The sequence below is a fragment of the Zea mays genome, chromosome 8, assembly GCF_902167145.1.
Source record: "Zea mays cultivar B73 chromosome 8, Zm-B73-REFERENCE-NAM-5.0, whole genome shotgun sequence".
Taxonomy (NCBI): domain Eukaryota; kingdom Viridiplantae; phylum Streptophyta; class Magnoliopsida; order Poales; family Poaceae; genus Zea; species Zea mays.
Window position 1 is genome coordinate 97,684,961 of NC_050103.1, and position 13,569 is coordinate 97,698,529.

Below are 13,569 nucleotides of genomic sequence, written 5' to 3' on the forward strand. Positions count from 1 at the left end.
GTTCAACCACTAATTTATAAAATTTATAAAAGGCTAGCAAGATGGAAATGCATGCTACTCTCAAAGGCAGGTAGGGAAACCTTGGTTAAAGCGGTGTTGTCTGCTCAGCCTATTTACCATCTGATGGTCTTTCCAGCGCAGAAATGACTACTTAAAAGAATTGACAAGTTAAGAAGAAGCTTTCTTTGGAAAGGGAATAGTCCAGAATTTTGCAACGGGGGTCATTGCTTGATTAACTGGCCCATAACTTGTCTGCCAAACAATAGGGGGTCTGGGAATACTAGACTTGGAGTATTTTGCAAGAGCCCTAAGACTAAGATGGTTGTGGCTACGGTGGAAGGTTAAAGAAAAAGCATGGGTTGGAATGCAATTACCATGTGACAAGGCGGATGTGGATCTCTTCAACGCATCAACAATTGTGACTATTGGTAACGGGAAGATGGCGGACTTCTGGGGATCCAGTTGGATTGAAGGACAGGCACCAAAGAATATGGCACCAAATCTATACAAGAAAGCAAGAAGAAAGAACATCACGGTGTTCAAGGCTTTTCGAAACAATTGTTGGATACAGTTCTGCGCGCCTTTCATTCGGGAGGAGGAAGTGAGAGAATTCGTCTCACAATGGCATTCAATCAGCAGTACACAAGGCCTCAATGATCTCGAAGACACCATTTCTTGGAGATGGACGATAGATGGGGAATACAGTTCAAGTAGTGCCTACAAAATTCAGTTCACAACGAACTTCTGTAAAATTAAAATCAATCCTATTTGGAAAGCAAAAACTGAACCAAAATGACGTTTCTTTGCTTGGACATTGTTGCACAACAAAATCTTAACTTCAGACAATCTGCAAAAACGGGGATGGCCTTGCAATCAAAATTGTTCTCTTTGTAATTTGTCTCCTGAGACAGCGGCACACCTTTGTAAGGATTGCTCCTTCGCAGAGGAAGTGTGGAGCATGATCTTGTCTTGGGCTGATCTGCGGTTCCTGGACAGTATTTCAAAGACGGGAACACTGTACATGTGGTGGCTTAGACTGAGGATGCTCTGTAGCAAGCAATCAAGAAAAAGTTTCGATGACCTACTAATTTACTTCTGGTGGAGCTTATGGTTGGAAAGAAACAACAGAATCTTCAAGGGATAACTGAGCAAGTGGTGCAGGTGGTGAAAGAGCTCGTTGGCGGAGGTTTAGTTTGCCTGTAGCGGCGGGGTGCTTGGTCAGGGGGGTTGGGTTTTTGTTTAAGTGTCAGTGTTCTGACTAGGACATAATTGTTAAGTTATATAGGTTATGTGTCAGTGTAAAGTTTTTTTTTTTTGTCTTCTAATATATTGGAATGACAAATCTTTTGGTTTTCCCTTAAAAAAAGAATGCGTTCTCTGTGGCCCGGGCACGTATAACGGTACAAGCGCCAGGATCTCTCGTCCTCCTCTTGCAGCCTTCCTATTTGCCTATATATGGCATAGCAGCGCTGATCTGATCTGTGGCGCCATTTTCTTTTTGTTCCTGAGCTAGCCGCCCGCTCGCGTTTGTCGGCATCTATATATGCGTGCTCGGTGCTCGACCTCCGCCTTTCCCAAGATGACACGATCCGTCGATCATCCCACTATCGTTCTAGCAGTCCCGTACGACATTTACCCTGGTCCCTCTGACCTGATCTCTGCCTGCGTGCGTGTGCGGTACTGGTACGTGTCTAGTAGCGTGTGACTTCTCGTACGTAGGTGCGTCCGCGTCGTCACCACGTCACACTGGCTACGGACCGAACTTGCATTGGATTCCCGTATGCGCGCGCGCGGTGGTATGCATGCTCGACCCAGCAGTCCAGCTCCGAACCTTGTCCGTCAAAAGTTGAAGCACTAGGCCATTCAATCCTTCACGATGCATTTGTGAGAAGAGGCCTGTTTGGTTTGCGACCGACGGAGAGGGCCAGGTCGGCGTCACTCTGAGGCCGCCGATGTGGAAGTCGACGGGAGCCGGGGACGGTTTGGTGCCGCCCGCTCATCTTCTCGTTCACTCAGATGGCCTGATGGGCACAGTGTAGCTAGAGTCACCTGACGTACCGATCACCGGGGATGGGAGATCAGGCGCATGCAACAGATGGATGCCCGGTAGCCGTCGCCGTCGAGATCGGAAAGGACAAGGACCCGGTGAGGCGGGACGAGAACGCCAAACGTCGTCGTCGGACCGATCTGTGCCCAAACAAAGGTTAGAACTTGGAGACGGGCCAGGAAGAAAGTCGCTTTTAACGGAGATCCGGGAAAACAATCTGAGCCCAGTCCAGTCCAGTCCAAGGGGATTTGAAGACCTCGGCCGTCTTGCCAAGACCGGTCGATGCTCAGTTAGCCCAGCTCTGTCTCCCTTCCTCTAATTTTCCTTTCGTCATTTTCATAAGCATCCCTCTCCTTCCTTAGACAAAAACAAAACTATAGATAATATTGTTTGACACGGGTTTCAAAATAAAATTTGAAATATAGAATATGATAATAAAGGATAGGATAGCCTTACCTGTTTAACGCCTGTCGAAGTTGCACAACTACGTACTACTCATCCTCCGCAGTGGTTAGTGCTCACAGGCTACCACCGCTACCAGCCTAGGCTGCCTAGCAAAGACCACGGCTGCGGGCTACGGGCACACAACACCTAATCCTCCTCATCCGGCGCTAGTGACCGAGCCACCCCAAAGCCCACACCGCCAATCGCCGACGATCTTTCGCCATCCCGTCCCGGACTCCCGGCCCGTCGCGCCACCAAGGGACGCGCTTCGGATCCCGTCCCCACCGACGTCGGCGACACGCCACGCCACGCCACGGACGCAGCGACGAGACGCGCGGCCAAATTTTTTCGGCGCGCCATACCATAGAGTGCCAGTTGCGTTGCTTGTGCTTAGCTTTAACACCCTCGCTGACGCCGACGGCGAGACGCGCGCACGCGTCAGCGGCCAACGACCACACCCAGCGGCGGCGCGTAGGCGTACGTAGGTGCAGTAGAGCACCGTCGTAGTAGGATAACGGCCTGGCGCATATAAACTAGCTTATCCTCGAACCACCCAGGAGGACATATTGCGTCCAGTGAGATTTGGCGCATAAACTAGCCATATCTAGCGATGCTTGTCAGCTCTTCCTCCTGATTTCTTTTTTTTTTCTCGTGAGGCTTGCGTCAATGCCTTCAGAAACGGTTTCTCCAATGGGGTCAGAACTCAGAACATTGGAGCCGGTTCCTTCAGAGGGGCAGTTGGGCCACTGTCAGTGGACCAGAACATTCGTCACGCTAGCCTGTCCCATGTCACTCCCGCACGGGAGGATAGAGACGGATCATGCCCCTGCCCCCTCCTACTGCCACTGGGCACGGCAAGGAAGGAGAGAACTGACAGAGATCAGCCCGGCAAAAAGCAGCTATGATAAGATAAGGACGGCCGCCCGTGCTTAATTATTGACGCGCGCATCTCGTATCTCCACAGGCCTTGCCGGCCACAGTGGGGGCCACTCCACTTGTCATGATAATATCTCCAGAAGCAGTGCGAGCGCGCGCGCGCGCGCGGAGAGTTTATCCGGCGGCGAATGGTGGACAAACCGGCCGGTCCGTGGTCCCAGCTGCCGTGCCGTCTTTGCAGAGAACTTTTGCGTGTTGGGCCGGACAGGACTGGAGCAAAGGTGCCGCCGTTGCATCGACGACGCTGCCGGAGGTACATATATATGGTGCTCGTTGTCGTGGTGAACCTTGCTGACGGCCGGCCAGGGCAGTAACGCAGGATCGGGGACTGCAGCTGGGCCTGTAGCTGCAAGTCAAGTGCCAAGTGCTGGATCCTGATTCCTGATAGAAAGTGAAGCGGCATCTTTGCCTCTTGCGCGTGCCTATCAGCCTATGCCTGTTGTCGACCGAAGGTTCGCTCCCTCTGACCATCATTCGGATTCAGATATGGAAAGCTTCTCTGTCTTTTTTTTTTTCTCGTGGTCGTGGACACGGAGAAGATTAGAGTGTGAAAGGCTTTAGAGCCGAAGCAAGCTGACATGGCCCCTACCTTGATCAATCAACACGTGATTTTCGCGGCACGCAGACTTCTAGACCTTTTTCCATCTTCTCGCCCCTCGAATAATAATTTAGAGTTAAATAGACCGATGTCTGTTAAATTTGTCGAGCACAAAAATAGGCACGGGAACGGTCCACATGTAATCAGTTAGGATTTCTAATTTTTTGCGAGATTTATTTGCAAGTCGGCTTGTAACAGATCCAGCCCCTATTATATAAACAAAGAGGTACAGCCGATTGACGCTCCCCAATCAAATCTATTTATCAAAATTACTTTGTTTGTATCGTTCTTTCCATTCATTTGGAGTAGAAGTAATCTAGCTTTAGTTTAGCTCTAGTATTACTCTTCCTCCGCATTAAATCTTCACCTCTATTCGGATCTACGTCGGCTACAAATGTCTTGGATGGCCTGCCGATCTCAAGACAACCCTAGGATCTCTGCTCATCGACGGGTCCCTCCCGGGAGGCAAGATTTAGATTTATGTGAAGGGGAAGACCCTGCGTCATCGCGGACCGTTCGAAAGCATACATGGAAGTAGCGCTCGTGCAGTGAGGTCGCGGACGGTCCGGCCCAGGGCCGCGGACTGTCCACACTCTCATGGAGAGCACGACCTGGTGGTTCATCCAGGTGTTTGGTGCCAGATCAGCGCCAACACATTTTTTGACGGCTCCGTTGGGAACGAGGGTGTCTAGATCTACTAAAAATCGCCCCCCCCCAATTAGATGGTTCTAAGGATCAAATCGACGTCTTCGCCACCAACATCATCAAGCAAACCTTAGAGGCACTCCAAGCTGATGACCAGCAACCCTTTGATGACCTCGCAAGGCACAAGGAGGAAGAGGTGCTGCGACAACTTGCCGAATGGCGCGAAGGGGGGGAGGGAAAATGCCTATCATACTTCACGGTGGATCACCACCAGAAGATCATCCATCAAGAGGAGACCCATATGGAATCTCTCCTACTTCGCCTCATGCTCCTATTATAAGTATTTCATATCCATCTTTTAAGCCTTTCATAGAACAACGGGGAGACCGGTTAAAACAATATATAGATGAATCTGTTAAAGGATGGGTGTGTTCGTATGCAAAATCTACTACACCTAGTTTTCCCTCGCATGAACCTAAACGGAGCCACACACACCTAACACATCGGCTGCAAAATGGATCATATTGTACTCATCCATTGTATGGTATGTCGATGAATACGTTTATAGCGCCACCAGATCCACTGTCGCCTGGCGCGCGACCGGCTCTAGACACTCGGACCGTCCGAGAGCCAACTCAGACCATCTGGCTACGTCGTGGATCGTTCGACATATTCTGCCGGACCATCCGACCATACACAGGTCGTGCACCGACCACCCAGGTGGCGCAATATATGGTCGGACCGTCTAGGTATAACCTCGGACCGTTCGACCCGGTCCTGGAGGCCCCTTACGCCGGACCGTCCGGGTACGTGTACGCAGAACCAGGGGTTGCACAATATGTACAGTTTTTGCACCCATCGCAGCAGTACTACGCTACCCCACCGACAGCATATTATAACCATACCATGCCACCTCATATGCACCGGGCCGAATATTCTTTGGCCACTAGAGAGCCCAAGACATAAAGAGCAGAAGGGGTGACATTAATAAGACAACTAACACGCATTTTGAATATCCCTGTGAAGAAAGCCGACAAAATAATGTCCGACAACCTGAGGTCTTCACCCCCAAACTTAATGGCTGGTCACCAGACATGGTGTAGAAAATTAGGGATGAGATAGTCGGGTTATTTAGAGACAAGCTCGGTCTTAGTGTGTTAGGCATGAGACAGTCGTATCAGAAACCTTATAATCACCGATTTGACGTCGTGCCATATTCGCAAGGGACTAGGATACTAGATTTTTCTAATTTTTTCGGTGAAGTCGAGAAAATTACGTAAGCTAGTTGTTAGCGCACCTAGGAGAATTGGTTGATAGGGAAGTCTATCGTGTCCGTTTATTTTCGCTGTCCCTTACAGGTATCGCATTCGCATGGTACGCCGCCCTGTCGCCTAACTCTATCAACTGTTGGGGGGAATTAGACCAGAAATTTCATGAACACTTTTCTCAGGAGAGCATGAGTTGGAATTAGCTGATTTAGCTTCAGTCCGACAGTGGAATGGAGAACCGGTTAATGACTATATCCAAAGGTTCTAGGACACTAGAAACTGATGTTTCCAAATCCATGTCGCGCAGAAACAGCTAGCAAGGCTGGATTTTAATGGGTTGCGATCTTTCATAAGAGAAAATTTAGATGACACCCAGTTCTTTTCATTAGTACAACTACACCAGCGAGTGTTGGCCTGTGAAAGCCTAAATAAAGAGACATCAAAATTGACTGGGGACAATGTGCATCTAGTAGAGCGCGATAGCTCAGATGATGAATCCGCGGGTGTATATACCACCGAACTTGTTTGGTCAACGCAGGACAAACCTTCGGCATCCTCTTTACATCTAGTTCAAAAGAACCGGCAAGAAGAAGTTAAATTTACCTTTAATGTTGTCAAATGTGACCGAATATTGGTTGAGTTATTAAAAAGTGGTAACATTAAAGTAACACATACTATCCCTCCTCTAGATGAATTAAAGAGACGTGCTTATTGTCAATTGTTTTTCTCATGCCACTAATGATTGTAATGTTTTCCGTCGGTAGATACAATCAGCCATAAATGAGGACCGATTGAGTTTTCCATGAGATGGAAATTGTCAAACAGTCATTTCCTATTAATATGATGGAGCTGATGGATAAAAAAGTCTTGGTTCGACCAGATGTGGCCAATAAAGGCGATGAAGGGCGTACAAATTAAAAGTCGAGGCACCTCTCGATCGTCCTTTTGCTCCGCGCAAAGGCTCGGGGGCTGCCCTCGCAAACCTCGCTGAAGGTTCCAACAGATCGGACAAAAATCAAATTGAACATATCACCCCAACGACAGTAGTCCTTCGGGGCCTCGGGGGCTACACCCGACGGGTGCGCTCGCGCACACCCATCAGAAACTGAACCTTTCGCACCTCAAGAATATAGCGCACCCACACAAAAAGTAGCGGAGCCTCCAAGCAAGTACCAAAGTACTTCCTTAGAACGCTCGAGGCTACTGTCGGGTGTGATAATTAGGGGTATCTGGATTACACCTCTAAAACACGCTCAGGAAAGGTTAAGACGTAACATCCAAAGGTAAGAGGCTAAGTCACCTCCTCACCTGAGGCCCACCGTAGGGGTCTTCCCCATAAACGTCGTCATGACCAAAACCCCTCCCCGAGGGTCTTCCGCCTCAGGCAAATCTCTATCTCGCCCGAGCCTATCACAGCTCATGTCTCCCATTTCCGCTTCGCTCGAAGTTACCTCGTTCTACAAACACCTGAGCCGGTCTCAGTCAGAGAGGACAAAGGCACCCAAAGTCCAGCAGGGGACACTCACATTTAATGTGCACACCTACCCCACGCAAAGGCACATGAGCACAGTGGCAACAAGACAACAGTCGTGTCCAGGCGCAACAACATGATTACGGTCGCACCACTGTGCACGCACACCGTTTGCCATCCCCGATGGGACATCTAATACGACAGGAGAAGCAGACCGGCCCTCGGGTACAAATCTCCGCCTCGCCCGACGCTGGGCTCGCCCTCGGGCGCAATCTCCATCTCACCGACGCTGAGCTCATCATGGGGTGATGTCTCCGCCTCGCCCGAGCTCGACCTCGGCTACCTGCTCCACCGCAAATCCCGCAGGTGACCACTCCGCCAGCTGTGGCACACGTTAGGGAAAGCTCGGCCATCGCCTCGGGAAGAGTTCCGCCTCGCCCAACCAGGGCTCTAACCTCGATATCCGCAGCGAAGGAATCACAATGTCACCCAGCACAGGGACGCTAACGCCTCCCATAAGCAGACTTTTTCACCCATGCTGAAGCACAGGGACGCTGATGCATCCCGTAAGAAGGCTTTTTACCCATATCGAAGCCCTATTACAACAACTACGGTATGGGTATCCCCTCCGCTGGGGGCTTGGGCGTACGCCCAACCCCTCGGCCTCGGCCTTGGCTCTTAGCGGGAAAATAGTAAGCTCAAGTCAACAGCGCAGTGCACCGTCATGTCACCCGCAGGATGCCAAGACTTCTCCTCTGGAAACACGACGGCCCTTGGCTCGATGGCGTATATCTCCTAGGTATATAAATAGGGCAGTGGTAGCTCCTCTAAGGGTCAGTCAAACAATGTCACACCCGATTTTAAGGGACAAAGCCGGGTGCATCTCATACATGCGCCAAAGAAGACAACACATATAATAACAGAGTGTATAGAGATAAATGTCACAATATAATCAGAGTATTTATTACATAGCGGAAGTCTTACAAAATAAAAGATAAATATAATAGGATCTAAAATCGATCCTTGGCGCCAGAAAGTCAACTGGGACACGCCACCTAGATCGAATCGAACTCCTCGATGCGTGGCTCCTCTTGAACCACCTGTTCTTCTCCTGTGGGGGGTGTGAGACAGCAAGGGTGAGCTCACACATGTTTATCACTCAACAAGTTGTGGGGAATAATGTGGCATGAACTCACCAAAGGTGGGAGTTCATGTGATGTGTAAAGCTGATCAACAATAGGGGTTAAAGCTGAGCATTGCTTTTAATAAGTTGGTCAAATTTTATTAGCAATTACTAAATGTAAGTAAATACCAAACTATAATGAATAATAGAACAAAATTAATAAATAACCCCATGCAAATGCAAATGACCAATTGAGTTTTAATTCCATAGATTAATCATGTGAGGGTACGAGCCGCTCATGACCGTGAGCACGGCTAGTATACCAGTTTTACACTCTGCAGAGGTTGCGCATCTTTACCCACAAGCCGTGTTACCCATCTACCAAGGGGTCATGAATCCCATACACCTCTACCGAGGAGGCGAGGCAGGGTAACACTACGAGGCCTTTACAAAGTTCCAGTAGCTTTAGAAAACCCGCTACAGTTTATAGGAAGCTCCAGTGCAGGAATCCCTCGCCTGACCGCCATCGCAGCAAAATCAACTCAAGGACCTCCCTACACTGACCACTCCCCTACTGCCCTTGCCCCTTTCGGGTAAGGTAGTCATCCACTAGCTTTCCTAGTTAATCATCCAAGGGCGTCCCATTAAACCCTTGTGGTAGCACTGTTTTCTCGGGTGGTCGCTCCATGTTCCAATTAACATAATGATCTTATCATGAACATAAATAACATAATAAAATAATTGGAACATGGATATAATGAAATATTAACCCGAAACCATATAAAGCAATAGCATAACTACCCAAGTGAATCAGGGGTAAACAAGGTAAACATGATAAACAGACTAGGGTGACCTATTGGGTCCCATCAAAATTAAACCTATGCATTGAATAGTGATAACAAAGAATATTATTGGGTGAAAGGGAATTAGGGTCAAACCTTTTCCTAATTGATTTTGGTGGTTGAATTGCCCAACACAAATAATTGGATTAACTAGTTTGCTCTAGATTATACACTCTACAGGTGTCAAAGGTTCAACACAAACCAATCAAAAAAACAAGTTAGGCTTCAAAAGATAGGAGCAAAAAGGAAACCGAAGGCTGCCCTGGTCTGGCGCACCGGACAGTGTTCGGTGCACCAGGGTGAATCAGCTCAAACTCTTCACCCTCGAATTTCCCAGGCGCACCTCCGCTATAATTCATCGGACTGTCCGGTGTGCCACCGGACTGTCCGGTGCATCAACGGAGCAACGACTATCTGCGCGCAACGGTCGACTCTGACAGGAACAGTGCGGAACAGTGATCGCGGCAGAAGTCAGAGCAGCGGTCAGAGGGGGCACCGAACTGTCCGGTGTGACACTGGACTGTCCGGTGCCACATGAGGACGTAGCCTCCAACGGTCGACCTGCTTCAGGGCCTAACGGCAGGATGACGTGGCGGCGCACCGGACTGTCCGGTGGCGCACCGGACTGTCCGGTGCGCCCATCGCCAGCAGCCCTCTCCAACGGCTACAATTTGGTTGGTGGCTATAAATACCACCCCAACCGACCACTTCAAGGTGTGGGAGCCCAAGCAACATTCCAAGTCATCTAGTTGACATACTCAAGCCCTCCCAATCACATATATTCATTGATCCATCCTATACACAAGATTTAGACCACTACAACCAACACAAGTGCCACAAAAGAGAAAGCAAGCAAGAGAGAGCTACTCATTTGAGTTTAGCACTAGTGCCTTGTGAGATTCATTGAGAGATAGTGTGCTACATCTTTGTGTTCATTTGTGCGTGGAGTTTTGACTCCCATTGAACATCCTCCAAAGTTTTGGAGGCTTGTAAAAGCTAGCAAGAGACACCAAAGAGTGTGGTGGTCCTTGCTGGGTCTTAAGTGATCCTTGAGAAGAAGAAGAGCTCGCCGGTCTTTGGTGATCGGTGGAGAGAGGGAAAGGGTTGAAAAAGACCCGTCCTTAGTGGACTCCTCAACGGGGACTAGGCCTTCGAGGGCCGAACCTCAGTAAAACAAATCACCCGTGTCTCGTGTGCTTATTGCTTGTGATTTGTTTGTTCTTTCCCTTTCCAAGTTTTTCTTGCACTATTCTTTGCTCATACTATTTGGTGTTGTTTTAAGTTAAATTCTCATTTAGTGAAGCAACACCTTGCAAGGAAGAACTTATGCTATTGCTCTTTTTATCTAAACCCTCGTGAGTTATTCTCATAGACTCATTAGTAGTATTGATTTATCAATTCCGCATTATTTGAAAGCAATACTCTTTACAAGCAAGGACTTAGTTTTTATACTCCGATAATTGTATATCTTGTTCTAACCATTAATCAAGGGATCTAGTTGGGGGATAAAGTTTTAATTTTCAGGTTTCGCCTATCCACCCCCCCCTCTAGGCGACTTTCATTGGGTAACAAAAGTGGATCAAGGGCACAACTTGCTTGACACTTGAGATTCCAGGTACCAACTTGCTTTTCAACTGACATGTGTCCTCACACTAGTCATAGCAATACAAACAAATATGGTATATACAAAATTAACATTACACCAAACATGAGAACAAATTGAATAATAATGATCTACGCGAAGCTACGAGATCGCGGGATCGAGAACTACTAAGATCGGAGTCATGGTTAAGGAGTTATGATTTCATAGAGGATTCATGTGATTAAAATATTAAAGTATATCATAAATTGGTTAATATAAATCATATGAGAGGTTATTCCACAAATACTTATCTCAACTTCATTCTAAGTCATTATTTGATTAAAGATCATTTAGTCAAATTATAACCATAAGATCATAGGTTAATCCAATAGACATAGGATAAATAAATATCTAATAAAAGTATGAGACATGGTATAATCAATGTTGTTATTGCGTAGTAAATAGTTATACGAAGCTAACGCGACTTGAACAGATCAAATCGGAGTTACGGATTGTGAGTTATGAATTTCCGAAGGTTTTATGTGTTTGGTACGGAAATAATTAAGGGGTCAAGTTTAATATAGTTTTCATACTAAAACGGAGTCATTAAGTGATTGTTGGGACCATGCTTCGGCGCCGAAGGTCCTACAGGAAGAAGCAGCTTCAGATGAAGTTGTCCGTACGCGTTGCCGAAGGGTGCCGTTCATGAAGCTTCGGAGTTACAAACCGACTTAAAGATAGAATGACCTTGTAGTCCATAAGGGTTTGAGTCGTTGTTGTAAACTTTTATAATGGGCATGAATGTAATTTTACATGGGCTGCGTCCCACGCCTATAAATAGATGAACAGTACTCCCGTACTGTTCACGGGGACTGGATATTTACTTTTGGCGTCACGCTTGTACTTTTGTTGTCCTTCAAGCCGAAGGTACATTTGTAATCTACAATCATTTCTATTTTTCTATATCAATAAAGTAGAAATGATCTAATAATAATGTTGAAAGGGATTTAGGCTTACACCTAGTTCCTATATAATTTTGGTGGTTGAATTGCCCAACACAAATCTTTGGACTAACTTGTTTGCCCAAGTGTATAGATGATACAGGTGTAAAAGGTTCACACTCAGCCAATAAAAAGACCAAGTTTTGGATTCAACAAAGGAGCAAAGGGGCAACCGAGGCACCCCTGGTCTGGCGCACCGGACTGTCCGGTGTGCCACCGGACATGTCCGGTGCACCAGGGGACTCAGACTCGAACTCGCCACCTTCGGGAATTTCCGGAGGCGACTCGGCTATAATTCACCGGACTGTCCGGTGTACACCGGACAGTGTCCGGTGCGCCAAAGGAAGTCGGCCTCAGGAACTCGTCTGCTTCGGGAAAAGCCAACGGCTCGTCCACTATAATTCACCGGACTGTCCGGTGTGCACCGGACTGTCCGGTGCGACTCCAGAGCAACGGCTATCTTCGCGCCAACGGCTCTCTGCCGCGCATTTAATGCGGGCTCTGCGTGCGCAGATGGCAGGCACGCCCATGCTGGCACACCGGACAGCAAACAGTACCTGTCCGGTGTGCACCGGACACCCAGGCGGGCCCACAAGTCAGAAGCTCCAACGGTCAGAATCCAATGGCAGTGTTGACGTGGCAGGGGGCACCGGACTGTCCGGTGCGCCATCGAACAGACAGCCTCCACCAACGGTCAAGTTGGTGGTTGGGGCTATAAATACCCCAACCACCCCACCATTCATTGCATCCAAGTTTCTACACTTCAACACCTTACAAGAGCTCTAGCATTCATTCCATAGCACACAAAAGAGATCAAATCCTCTCCAACTCCACATCAAGCCTTAGTGATTAGAGAGAGTGATTTGCCGTGTTCATTCGAGCTCTTGCGCTTGGATCGCTTTCTTTCTTTCTCATTTGTTCTTGTGATCAACATTCATTCACTTGTAATTGAAGCAAGAGACACCAATTGTGTGGTGGTCCTTGCGGGGACTTTGTGTCCCAAGTGATTGAGAAGAAGAAATCTCACTCGATCGGTGGATCGTTTGAGAGAGGGTAAAGGGTTGAAAGAGACCCGGCCTTTGTGGCCTCCTCAACGGGGAGTAGGTTTGCAAGAACCGAACCTCGGTAAAACAAATCATTGTGTCTCACCTGTTCATTCGCTTGCGATTTGTTTTGCGCCCTCTCTCGCGGACTCGAGTTTATTTCTAACGCTAACCCGGCTTGTAGTTGTGTTGATATTTGTAAAATTTCAGTTTCGCCCTATTCACCCCCCCTCTAGGCGACTATCAATTGGTATCAGAGCCCGGTGCTTCATTAGAGCCTAACCGCTCGAAGTGATGTCGGGAGATCACGCCAAGAGGGAAATGGAGACCGGCGACAAGCCCACTACAAGCCGCGGGTCAACCTCATCGAAAGAGTCCCGCAACAAAGGGAAGGGGAAGGAGAAGAAGTCTTCTTCCCACAAGTCGCATCGGAGTAGCGGCAAACACAAGAAGATGAGGAAGGTCGTCTACTATGAGACCGACACTTCATCACCATCTACCTCCGGCTCCGACGCGCCGTCCGTCACTTCTAAGCGCCATGAGCGCAAGAAGTATAGTAAGATTCCCCT